The sequence below is a fragment of the Scyliorhinus canicula genome, chromosome 7, assembly GCF_902713615.1.
Source record: "Scyliorhinus canicula chromosome 7, sScyCan1.1, whole genome shotgun sequence".
Classification (NCBI taxonomy): Eukaryota; Metazoa; Chordata; class Chondrichthyes; order Carcharhiniformes; family Scyliorhinidae; genus Scyliorhinus; species Scyliorhinus canicula.
The window spans coordinates 7,344,431-7,356,917 of record NC_052152.1 but is presented as its reverse complement, the minus strand read 5'-3'; the positions used below and the strand labels follow the sequence as shown (position 1 = coordinate 7,356,917).

Genomic DNA, 12,487 nt, shown 5'->3' with positions numbered 1-12,487 from the left:
AAGTTGCTTACTAGAGCAGAGAATAATAAAGAGTCTTGAAATACATTTGAGCCAGAGTGGGGAAGAACGTTAAGGCTCTAACAACAAGGTAACCACCATCGAAAGACTGAAGAGTACGAGACCTCAGAATGTGCACAGATGATTTCGCTCCGAGTCATAAGACTAAACAACTCCATAAAATAAAGTATATGTTACAGTGAGGGGGGGGGGGGGGGGGGGGGGACACATATGCTCATGTTTCTGCTCAGTTTCAAGGCAGCAATCTGATCTCAAGGTTCAGGAGGCAGTTATAAAACAGTTAAGCTTTCTTCTGAGGAGTTAATTATGTCATGAGAGGCTCCAAGCTGTGTTCGCCACTCTGTAATCCCTCCCGGCGACAGTACAGGTCTCCCTCATCCCACACCGTGTGTTGTCAAAATAAGCCGGGCCTGTGTGATAATATCTCTTCCTGTTGAAATGGGCTGATAGCATATTAAAGATTGTTTCCAAAAAAATGCGAGCTATGCACGTCGTTCAGATGCTGTACGGATAGGAGTCTGCTGTTGAATGGGTAGTTGTATGTTCGCCAATGCTAAAAGCTGCACCATCTACCCCACCACCGTAGAATCATAGAGCAGATAGAGGCCATTTGGCCTTCATGCCGATGCCATTTCTCTGCAAGAGCAATTCGTCCTGTCCCACCTTCCCACCTTTTCCCTGTAGCCCTGCAAGAATTTTCTCCTTAGCTAATTATCCAGTTCCATTTTGAAAGCCACGAATGAATCTGCTTCCACCACACGCTCAGACAGTACATTCCAGATCCTAAACACTTGCTTCGAAGAAATGTTTCCCCCTCATGTCGTCATTGCTTCATTTGCCAATCACCTTAAATTTTCACCCTCTGGCACTCGATCCTTCCATCAATGGGTACAAGTTTCTTTCTATCTATTCTCTCCAGACCCCTCATAATTTTGAACATCTCTGTTACCTTGTCCTGCCGCCGCCACCCCCCCCCCCCTTACATTCCCCCACGCCTTCCACCGAGCCGACAATAAAGAGGCCCAGGTCACGTATCGCCTGCCAAGGCCCTGCCTCCCTTCTCTTATTCACCCTGGACCAATCGTTCCCCCCTGTTGCCCCCACTGCTCCCTCCCTCCATCCCGAATCTGCCTTGACCTGTGCGGCAGGGATCATACCCTGCTCCCTCACCCTCAATCTCCCAACAACCTGCCCATTCACATGACGCAGTCGGGCTTGGGCCATGACCGGGTGGTTGGGTTTAACTTCTCCAGGCCACCATGTCCATTTGCCAGGAAGCAATCAGAACCTTTGCGTAAGGAAGCTGCCACTGTCGCCTCTTCCTAATCGAGTCATGTAGCATGTCAGGTTTTGGAGGTGTATTCCCAAGAAAAGGGCTTAAACAAAGGAGTTACAAGCGTACAATGACACGAGAGAGAAAGTTGTTTAAGATTCGTGTTGACAGAAAAGAACAAGGGATTAATCATCATGAATTAGCATTTTCATTGGGAAGGCTGAGTGAATCCCATGTTGCAGTACGGAGCTTTCTAATTCTCATTTATCGTGATAGGCCCCCCCCCTCTCTCTCCCTTCCTGTCAGGATGTAATGAATAATGAAAGAGAGCGCGTTTCTCTTCTGGGTTTATCATGCGTGTTCACTCTTTTTTTTTTGTCTTTTACCAAATCAATCACACCTTCCCTCTTGCCCTTACTCGTCGGCTGAGATCTCTAACCCTACCCCACCCTCCCACCCTGGCCCTTTCCGCCCTGATTTGCTTGGACTCATCCAGAAACATCAGCCTTTTTCAGTGTAAGGGAGGAAGGAACCTGCATTTCTATGGTGCCTACAGATGGCCTGTGCTTTATTATCAACAAAGCATTTTTGAGGCGCACTCGCTGTTGGTAGAAAGGTGGCAGCTGATTTGTGCACAGGGAGATCCCACAATCCAGCATTGTTTAATGAGTGCATCATTTGTGTTTTTCGTGATGTTGGTTGAGAGGTCCATTATTGGCCAAGGAATCTGCTGGGGAGTGTCTCTCCTCTTCTAAATAATCTTTATTGTCACAAGCAGGTTGACATTAATACTGCAATGAAGTTACTGTGAAAAGCCCCCAGTCGCCACACTCCGGCGTCTGTTCGGGTACACAGAGGGAGAATTCAGAATGTCTAAATTACCTAATAGTACACGAGTGAGCTTTGTTTGTTCGATAAGCAGGCGCCCGACTTTAATTGGCTGTCGGCCCTGCCAACGTGAAAGGCTGTTTTCATCATTCAAAAGGCACGGTGGAAAACACGGTGGAAAATTCAGACTATCCAATTCACCTAACAAGCAGGTCCTTCGGGTCTTGTGGAAGGAAACCGGAGCACCCGGAGGAAACCCACGCAGACATGGGGAGAACGTGCAGACTCCGCACAGACAGTGACCCAAGCTGGGAATCGAACCTGGGACCCTGGAGCTATAAAGCCTTAGTGCCAACCAGTGGCCAGGGGATGCTGAACCGCTTCGCTCGAAAAGAGAAGGCTGAGAGATGCCTGATTTAGCCCTTTAAGATTATGTGAAGGGTTTTTTTTGGCTGGCGGAGATTCAAAGACTCTCCGGGGATCGTATCCTTACCTGTCCCAGCTGCCTTGCGGGCATTTGCCATTTGGCCAGACATCAATTTGCCAAGGGCAGGACCTCCGGCGCCAATCAATCCCATTGGCCGGCGGCTCTGTAGCCCCAGCAGCACCAAGTTCGTATAGTGGCTACTGCTGGGACTGCAGCCAGTCTCCCAAGAACATACAACATTACAGCGCAGTACAGGCCCTTCGGCCCTCGATGTTGTGCCGTCCTGTGAAATCCCTCTAAAGTCCCTCTACACTATTCCCTTATCGTCCATGTGTCTATCCAATGACCATTTGACTGCGTTTAGTGTTGGCGAGTCCACTACTGTTGCAGGCAGGGCATTCCACGCCCTTACTACTCTCTGAGTAAAGAACCTACCTCTGACATCTGTCCTATACCTATCTCCCCTCAATTTATTTAAGAAGGGGAGTGAATGGGAACCATACTGAAGGTACATCTGGGATGGCGGTGAGACCTGGCACGTAGGCCCCCGCCCCTCACAGTGAATGGGTGGTGAGACCTGGCTCGTAGGCCCCCGCCCCGCAATGTGAATGGGCGGTGAGACCTGGCTCGAGGCCCCCGCCCCACAATGTGAATGGGCGGTGAGACCTGGCACGTACGCCCCCGCCCCACAATGTGAATGGGCGGTGAGACCTGGCTGGAGGCCCCCGCCCCACAATGTGAATGGGCGGTGAGACCTGGCTCGTAGGCCCCCGCCCCTCACAGTGAATGGGCGGTGAGACCGGGCTCGTAGGCCCCCGCCCCTCACAGTGAATGGGCGATGAGACCTGGCTCGTAGGCCCCCGCCCCTCACAGTGAATGGGCGATGAGACCTGGCTCGTAGGCCCCCGCCCCACAATGTGAATGGGCGGTGAGACCTGGCTCGAGGCCCCCGCCCCACAATGTGAATGGGCGGTGAGACCGGGCTCGTAGGCCCCCCGTCCCACAATGTGAATGGGCGGTGAGACCGGGCTCGTAGGCCCCCGCCCCTCACAGTGAATGGGCGGTGAGACCGGGCTCGTAGGCCCCCGCCCCTCACAGTGAATGGGCGGTGAGACCGGGCTCGTAGGCCCCCGCCCCTCACAGTGAATGGGCGGTGAGACCGGGCTCGTAGGCCCCCGCCCCTCACAGTGAATGGGCGGTGAGACCTGGCACGTAGGCCCCCGCCCCACAATGTGAATGGGCGGTGAGACCTGGCTCGAGGCCCCCGCCCCACAATGTGAATGGGCGGTGAGACCTGGCTCGAGGCCCCCGCCCCACAATGTGAATGGGCGGTGAGACCTGGCTCGAGGCCCCCGCCCCACAATGTGAATGGGCGGTGAGACCGGGCTCGTAGGCCCCCGCCCCACAATGTGAATGGGCGGTGAGACCGGGCTCGTAGGCCCCTCACAGTGAATGGGCGATGAGACCTGGCTCGTAGGCCCCCGCCCCACAATGTGAATGGGCGGTGAGACCGGGCTCGTAGGCCCCCCACCCCACAATGTGAATGGGCGGTGAGACCGGGCTCGTAGGCCCCCGCCCCACAATGTGAATGGGCGGTGAGACCGGGCTCGTAGGCCCCCCGCCCCTCAATGTGAATGGGCAGTGAGACCGGGCTCGTAGGCCCCCGCCCCACAATGTGAATGGGCGGTGAGACCGGGCTCGTAGGCCCCCGCCCCTCAATGTGAATGGGCGGTGAGACCGGGCTCGTAGGCCCCCGCAATGTGAATGGGCGGTGAGACCTGGCTCGTAGGCCCCCGCCCCACAATGTGAATGGGCGGTGAGACCGGGCTCGTAGGCCCCCCGCCCCTCACAGTGAATGGGCAGTGAGACCTGGCTCGTAGGCCCCCCGCAATGTGAATGGGCGGTGAGACCGGGCTCGTAGGCCCCCCGCAATGTGAATGGGGGGTGAGACCGGGCACGTAGGCCCCCGCCCCGCAATGTGAATGTGCGGTGAGACCGGGCTCGTAGGCCCCCCGCCCCTCACAGTGAATGGGCAGTGAGACCTGGCTCGTAGGCCCCCGCAATGTGAATGGGCGGTGAGACCGGGCTCGTAGGCCCCCCGCAATGTGAATGGGCGGTGAGACCGGGCTCGTAGGCCCCCCGCAATGTGAATGGGCGGTGAGACCGGGCTCGTAGGCCCCCCGCAATGTGAATGGGCGGTGAGACCGGGCTCGTAGGCCCCCGCCCCTCACAGTGAATGGGCGATGAGACCTGGCTCGTAGGCCCCCCGTCCCACAATGTGAATGGGCGGTGAGACCGGGCTCGTAGGCCCCCGCCCCTCACAGTGAATGGGCGGTGAGACCTGCCTCGTAGGCCCCCGCCCCACAATGTGAATGGGCGGTGAGACCGGGCTCTTAGGCCCCCCGCAATGTGAATGGGCGGTGAGACCTGGCTCGTAGGCCCCTGCAATGTGAATGGGCGGTGAGACCTGGCTCGTAGGCCCCCGCCCCACAATGTGAATGGGCGGTGAGACCGGGCTCTTAGGCCCCCCGCAATGTGAATGGGCGGTGAGACCTGGCTCGTAGGCCCCTGCAATGTGAATGGGCGGTGAGACCGGGCTCGTAGGCCCCCGCCCCTCACAGTGAATGGGCGGTGAGACCTGCCTCGTAGGCCCCCGCCCCACAATGTGAATGGGCGGTGAGACCGGGCTCTTAGGCCCCCCGCAATGTGAATGGGCGGTGAGACCTGGCTCGTAGGCCCCTGCAATGTGAATGGGCGGTGAGAACGGGCTCGTAGGCCCCCCCGCCCCTCACAGTGAATGGGCGGTGAGACCTGGCTCGTAGGCCCCCCGCAATGTGAATGGGCGGTGAGACCGGGCTCGTAGGCCCCCGCCCCGCAATGTGAATGGGGGGTGAGACCGGGCACGTAGGCCCCCGCCCCGCAATGTGAATGTGCGGTGAGACCGGGCTCGTAGGCCCCCCGCCCCTCACAGTGAATGGGCAGTGAGACCTGGCTCGTAGGCCCCCCGCAATGTGAATGGGCGGTGAGACCGGGCTCGTAGGCCCCCGCCCCGCAATGTGAATGTGCGGTGAGACCGGGCTCGTAGGCCCCCCGCAATGTGAATGGGGGGTGAGACCGGGCACGTAGGCCCCCGCCCCGCAATGTGAATGGGGGGGTGAGACCGGGCTCGTAGGCCCCCGCCCCGCAATGTGAATGTGCGGTGAGACCGGGCTCGTAGGCCCCCCGCAATGTGAATGGGGGGTGAGACCGGGCACGTAGGCCCCCCGCAATGTGAATGGGTGGTGAGACCGGGCACGTAGGGTCCCGCCCCGCAATGTGAATGGACGGTGAGACCGGGCACGTAGGCCCCCGCCCCACAATGTGAATGGGCGGTGAGACCGGGCACGTAGGCCCCCGCCCCACAATGTGAATGGGCGGTGAGACCTGGCTCGTAGGCCCCCGCCCCTCACAGTGAATGGGCGGTGAGACCGGGCTCGTAGGCCCCCCGCAATGTGAATGGGCGGTGAGACCGGGCACGTAGGCCCCCGCCCCTCACAGTGAATGGGCGGTGAGACCGGGCTCGTAGGCCCCCCGCAATGTGAATGGGCGGTGAGACCGGGCTCGTAGGCCCCCCGCAATGTGAATGGGGGGTGAGACCTGGCTCGAAGGCCCCCGCCCCTCAATGTGAATGGGCGGTGAGACCGGGCTCGTAGGCCCCCGCCCCTCAATGTGAATGGGCGGTGAGACCGGGCACGTAGGCCCCCGCCCCTCACAGTGAATTGGCGGTGAGACCTGGCTCGAAGGCCCCCGCCCCTCAATGTGAATGGGCGGTGAGACCTGGCTCGTAGGCCCCCCGCAATGTGAATGAGAATATTGGGGGTGGGGGAGGCAGGTTTGAAAGGCTGGTTGGGGGGGGGGGGGAGGGGATTGTAGGTGTAGAACCTTGGGATGGTCCACCCATTGGCCACGGAGGACACCCAAAAGTGGCCCCACCTTTTGCAGGCTCCAGCTCTGCCAATTTGTCGTAGGCCTCATCCTGCTGCAGGTAAAACAGCAGCGGGAATGGAATCGGCACTTAAGGGGCCGATATTTAACCAGTTAAGACTCTCAATAGGTCCAAAGGCGGTTCGGCTACGCCTCCATCTGCAAATGGGGGTCAGGTTGAGGGGAGGTCGGTTAGTGGTGGGCAGGCCAGGCGCTGCATTTAATGAGCTCTCCGCCCCCAACCATCATAAAAGCTTGGTGGGGGACCGCACAATTGTGCCCGATGAAAGGATTTGATTGAGTAGGTGTAGGAAAGATGGGTAGATCATAATAATCTTTATTATCGTCAGAAGTAACACTGCAATGAAGTTACTGTGAAAATCCCCTAGTCGCCACACTCCGGCACCTGTTCAGGTACACAGAGGGAGAATTCAGAATGTCCAATTCGCCTGACAAGCACATATTTCAGGACTTGTGGGAGGAAACCGGAGCACCCGGAGGAAACCCATGTAGACACAGGAAGAATGTGCAGACTCCGCATAAAGAGTGACCCAAGCCGGGATTCGAACCTGGGACCCTAGCGCTGTGAATCGACGGTGCAAACCACTGTGCTATATAATTACAATCCCCAGCAAACCCAATTCGGCTCCCGGCTTTCTCTCTGTGCAAGATTGTGGGTTAAGAATGGACCAAAATTGTATCCAAAGAATTCAAGGGAAACCTCTTTAATCAGAGAACGGCGAGAGTGTGGAACTCACCATCACAGGGAATGGTTGAGGTGAATAATTTAGATACGTTTAAGGGGAAGCTGGGTGAACACATGAGGGAGAGGATAGAATGACATGGAGATAGGGTGAGATGAAGTAGCATGGGAGGAGGCTCGCGTGGAGCAGAAACACATAGGATAGTTCCGTTGGGCCAAATGGCCTCTTTCTGTGCTTTAAGCTCTGTGTTATAAGGTTCATTAACGACACAGCATAAATGCACATTGCTCATTCACTTGCATCAGTGTCGTAAAAATTCTTATTGGTTTCACAGGAGGCTGTCACTGTCCATCACATTCCTGGCCATTGCCTGTGACGAAACCTCACGGATTTAATAAAAGAAATCAGTGCTGCACTGGAGTTCCTCGTTCAGAATGAGAATATCCTCGAATAATTCAAATAAGGAGATGAAAGAATGGGTTAACAAGACAATTAAGAGCCTTAACTGTTGAACAGTCCAGGGAGAATATCACATGCATCTCCATGCGGAGTTTCAATTGAAAAACAATCAATTTGGGCGCTAAGGTCAGATTGCTGATAGTGTTTGAGAGAGTGGATCAGACAGACACTGTACAGTAGTGTACTAAGGGCTGATTGTGTTCTTTTTGCAGTGCAGTGATCTGAACAATTTAATTCATTTTCCTGGGGCCGTGGAGGTAATTGTTGTGTTTCTGAGGTTAGCCCTTCAGCTCAATGAGTACATGGGAGAAAGTGGAGCGGAAAGGCTGAGATGGAACGGGAAGAGACTCGTGTAGAGTCTGAACAACCCGCTCAAGGATCATTGGGCCCAACAGCCAATATCTGTGCTGCACATCTTCTGCAATTCTCTGTATAATTCTTGCTCCGTTCTGGTACAATGCTTGAAAATATCCATTTACCCATTCCCCAATACCTCTGCAGAATTATTTTTAATGACATGGAGACCAGGACTGTGCAGAGTTTATTTGCTCAAGGCCGTGATACTCGTGATAATAAACATTTGAATGTAAAATATTCTGCTCAGTATCAATATTTTATATTGATCAATATGCCAGTATAAATGCATGTATGTCACTGTGCCAATCAAGTCCACTTACCCCCATTCCTTTAATGTCACTTTTGGCTAAACACCCTGGTCGCATTGTGTATCGTTGCCCAGTAAAACATAGGATCCTGGAGGCGGCCTTGAGCCCACTGGCCTGGGGAGAACACGCCCCTGGACTGTACTGCTCCAACTCCCTCGAATACTCAGGCAGCATCTGGGGAGAGGGGATAACAGGGATAACTTGAATTCCTGTAATCAGGAGCGATCATTAAGGTTTTAGACCAGAAGACCATAAGACCATAAGACCAGCCGAGGGGCTGGTTTAGCACAGGGCTAAATCACTGGCTTTGAAAGCAGACCAAGGCAGGCCAGCAGCACGGCTCAATTCCCCGACCGGCGTCCCTGAACAGGCGCCGGAATGTGGCGACTAGGGGCTTTTCACAGTAACTTCATTTGAAGCCGACTTGTGACAATAAGAGATTTTCATTTCATTCACTTGGGGGCAGAATTAGGCCACTCGGCCCATCGAGTCTGCTCCGCCATTCAATCATGTCTGATATTTTCGCATCCCCATTCTCCTGCCTTCTGCCCATAACCCCTGATCCCCTTATTAGTTATGAACCTATCTACTCTGTCTTAAAGACACTCAGTGATTTGGCCTCCACAGCCTTCTGCGGCAAATGGTTCCACAGATTCACCACCCTCTGGCTGAAGGAATTCCTCCTCATCTCTGTTTTAAAGGTTCGCCCCTTTAGTCTGAGATGTTGTCCCCTGGTTCTAGTTTTTCCTACAAGTGGAAACATCCTCTCCACGTCCACGCTATTCGGGCCGCGCAGTATCTTGTAATTTTCAATAAGGTTTCCTCCCACATGCTTCTGAACCCCAACGAGTACAGACCCAGAGTCCTCAAACATTACTCACACGACAAGTCCTTCATTCATTTTCTCCCCTCACTCAGGAGTATTTGTAGCTGCAACACATAATGATCTCAGATTGGGCAGTGCGACACTTGGGCTTCTAAAAATAGACCAGCCGAGGATTCGCATTGCCGGAAGCGTGTGACTGTGTCTCTATGGTGTCAGATCAAACGCTGCAAATCTGAAAAAGATTGCAAAACTCTTATTGGAATAGAAAACAACTTCTAAGCCCCGAACAAATGTCTGAGAGCACCTCTCCGTTTGTATAACCTTTATCTTAAACGCTCTGTGTGATCTCCAATTTAATTGAACAAATATAACAGGGGAGGCTGCGCTGTCATATCTTTTCTGCATTAATTTCATTAATACGTTCTCCAGTGCTAATTCCTTCAAACAATTGCGGCTTTTCTTGCAGGAATCAGCCCTTCCTGTCTTGGACAGTCAAAGAGAGAAATTTTCCAGCGCGACCCTGCCCCTGACATCAGGACATTCTAAAGCACTCGGCGGCTACATACAGAAAAATGCAGCTGCCAATTTGCGCAAAGGCAGGTCCTACATGCAGCCCAGAAATAAATCAGCAGATCAGTTTTTTTTTCAATTTAAGGTCAATTTAGCGTGGCCAATCCACCTACCCTGCACATCTTTTGGGTTGTGGGGGTGAGACCCACGCAGACACGAGGAGATGTGAGCGGGTGATCAGTTTTAGTGAAACTGGTCAAACAATAGACTGCACCCCGGACACCAGAGAGAATTCCCTTGCTCTTCCTTGAATGGTGTCCAGGGGATCTTAGGTGACACGGTAGCACAATGGCTAGCACTGTTGCTTCACAGTGCCAGGTTCGATTCCCAGCTTGGGTCACTGTCTGTGCGGAGTCTGCACTTTCTCCCCGTGTCTGCGTGGGTTTCCTCCGGGTGCTCCGGTTTCCTTCCACAAGTCCCGAAAGACGTGCTTGTTAGATGAATCGGACATTCTGAATTCTCCCCCTGCGTACCCGAACAGGCACCAGAGTGTGGCGTTAAGGGGCTTTTCACTGTCATGTCATTGCAGTGTTAATTTAAGCCTACTTGTGACGCCAATAGAGATTATTATCATTTTGTCTCCCCCCCCCCCCCCCCCCCCCCCCCCCCCCCCCCCGAGAGGACGTCACCTAAAAAGCGGCACCTCGGACTGTGCAGCACTCTCTCATTATGGCACAGAACGTGTCTGCCGAGAATGGGTTAGCCTGAGGGTGAGGCTGAGCCCTGTGACTTTGTGGGTGAGAGTGCAGCCACTGAATGAAGTGGGCAGAACGAGAGGAGCAACTGGGGACTGAGATTTCACTCCCGGTGTGAACCTCATTGAAACCCGTCTCGGATCAGGCTCCAGGAGGATGAATATCATTGTGACCAATTGGATGTTGCCCAGGCTGCTGCGATATTGAACAGAGCTTGTTCTGTCACATCTTACTGAAACTGTTTTCAGTGATTTGGAAAATCCATAATAAACGGGTTACCATTTCTGCACGATAGAACTGCTGTGCTTACCCTTTGTGTTGCTCTGTTTTGCTGCAATCGTTCAGAATAAAACATCAGCTAGTTTTCCACCGTGCCTTTTGAATGGTGAAAACAACCTTTCATGTTGGCAGGGCCGACAGCCAATTAAAGTCAGGCGCCTGCTTATCGAACAAGCAAAGCTCACTCGCAGATCTTTCAGAGCCAGAGCTGCCCATTCAGTCCATTGTCCCTGCGTTCAACACTCCGAGAAAGCTACACAACTTAGAGAGGTGATGGTAACGCAGCTGCAATGTCACTGGATGAACAATCTAGCGGCCCAGGCTAATGCACCGTAGACATAGGTTCAAATCCCACCATGGTAACTGGTGGAATCTAAATTCAAATTAATAGAATTAATCACAGAAAAATCCATCTGTCCTTCAGGGGAGCGAATCTGCTGTCCTCACCTGGTTTGGCCTACATGTCACTCCAGATCCCTAACATTGTGATTAACTCTTAACTGCTTTTGGAAGTACGGGACACAACCGACAGAGTACCCTTCGTCATCCAGTACTTCCACGGAGCGGAGAAACTACGGCATCTTCTTTGCAGCCTTCAACACGTCATTGATGAAGACGAACATCTTGCCACGGTCATCCCCGCACCCACACTACTTGCCTTCAAGCAACCGCGCAACCTCAAACAAACCATTGTTTGCAGCAAACTACCCAGCCTTCAGAACAGTGACCACGACACCACATATCCTGCCAGGGCAATCTCTGCAAGATGTGCCAGATCATCGACATGGGTACCACCATTACACGGGAGAACACCACCCACCAGGTACGCGGTACATACACGTGAGACTCGGCCAACATTGTCTACACATACGCTGCAGAAAAGGATGTCCCGAAGCGTGGTACATTGGCGAGACCATGCAGACGCTGCGACAACGAATGAACGGACATCGCACGACAATCACTAGGCAGGAATGTTCCCTTCCAGTCAGGGAATATTTCAGCAGTCAAGGGCATTCAGCCTCTGATCTCCAGGTAAGCGTTCCCCAAGGCGGCCTACAGGACGCGTGACAACACAGAATCGCCGAACAGAAACTTAGAGCCAAGTTCCGCACACATGAGTACGGCCTAAACCGGGACCTTTTTTTTTTTTTTAAATTTAGATTACCCAATTATTTTTTCTATTAAGGGGCAATTTAGTGTGGCCAATCCACCTAACCTGCACATTTTTGGGTTGTGGGGGCGAAACCCACGCAGACACGGGGAGAATGTACAAACTCCACACGGACAGTGACCCAGAGCCGGGATCGAACCTGGGACCTAAACCGGGACCTTGGATTCATGTTGCATTACATTCACCCCCCACCATCTGGCCTGGGCTTGTGAAATCCTACCAACTGTCCTGGCTTGAGACAATTCACACCTCTTTAACCTGGGGTTACCCCTCTGGATCTGTAAAGACTCAATTATCTGAAAATTCTCGCATTCAGGTATCATCTTGCATGTTTGAATTTGTCTGTATATATGTTTCTGGAACCTACCTCTTCATTCACCTGAGGAAGGAGCAGTGCTCCGAAAGTTAGTGATTTGAAACAAAGCTGCTGGACTTTAACCTGGTGTTGTCAGACTCCTTACTGTGCTCACCCCAGTCCAACGCCGGCATCTCCACATCATGGCCCTTGGAAGTGGTCGAACAAGCCACTCGGCTCAAGGATGATAAGGGATGGGCAGTAGATGCTGCGTTGCCAGAGATACTAGATGCATGAAACGATAAATGAGAAAA

The 12,487-nt window shown here is 53.5% G+C and overlaps 1 protein-coding gene across 17 annotated transcripts in view; it reads left to right on the top strand.

Annotated features, from left to right (window-relative positions):
* Positions 1–12,487, top strand: part of robo2 (roundabout, axon guidance receptor, homolog 2 (Drosophila)) — a 1,648,725-nt gene that overhangs the window by 1,105,932 nt on the left and 530,306 nt on the right. The window lies entirely within an intron of this gene.